This window comes from Microtus ochrogaster, chromosome 18 (genome assembly GCF_000317375.1).
Source record: "Microtus ochrogaster isolate Prairie Vole_2 chromosome 18, MicOch1.0, whole genome shotgun sequence".
Taxonomy (NCBI): domain Eukaryota; kingdom Metazoa; phylum Chordata; class Mammalia; order Rodentia; family Cricetidae; genus Microtus; species Microtus ochrogaster.
The window spans coordinates 59,973,014-59,973,519 of NC_022020.1; positions in this window are offsets into that span (position 1 = coordinate 59,973,014).

Sequence of the window (506 nt, forward strand, 5' to 3'; positions counted from 1 at the left end):
CCCCGAGTCTGGTGTGCGCCTAAAAACTCCCTGCAGTTCCGAGCTAGCGCACCGGTGTGAGCGGGTCCAGCCAGGCCGCAGAGGGCGTCTGGAGACCGGAGAAACCGCGGCCGCCTGGCCTGTCGCCTCGTTAGGGGCTGTCCCTTTAAATCCTGGAGGAGGTAAAGAGGAAAAAGAAAAGAAAGAATAAAGACGCGGAGCCCCCAGCACAGGGTGGCTCTGCCGGGTCCCCTGCGCCGCCCCTGCGCAGGAACCTGACTCCCGCTCGCTGCCCGCTCTGGTCCTGGGCGTCCTCGGCAGCGCCGCCCACTCGCCAGCGACTGTCAAAATAGAAATTAGCGAAGCCCGGAGGAGGCCGGGCCGCAGCAAGTGCGTGTGTGGCAGGGCGGGGAGGGGGCGGGCGTGAGCGAGCCAGAGAGAGGCGACCGCACACATCCGGGCCCTTTAGCCCCGTGCGGCCCCCTGAGCCGTGGGCGCGGGCGCTGGGTTCGGGGCGCGGGGCTGCC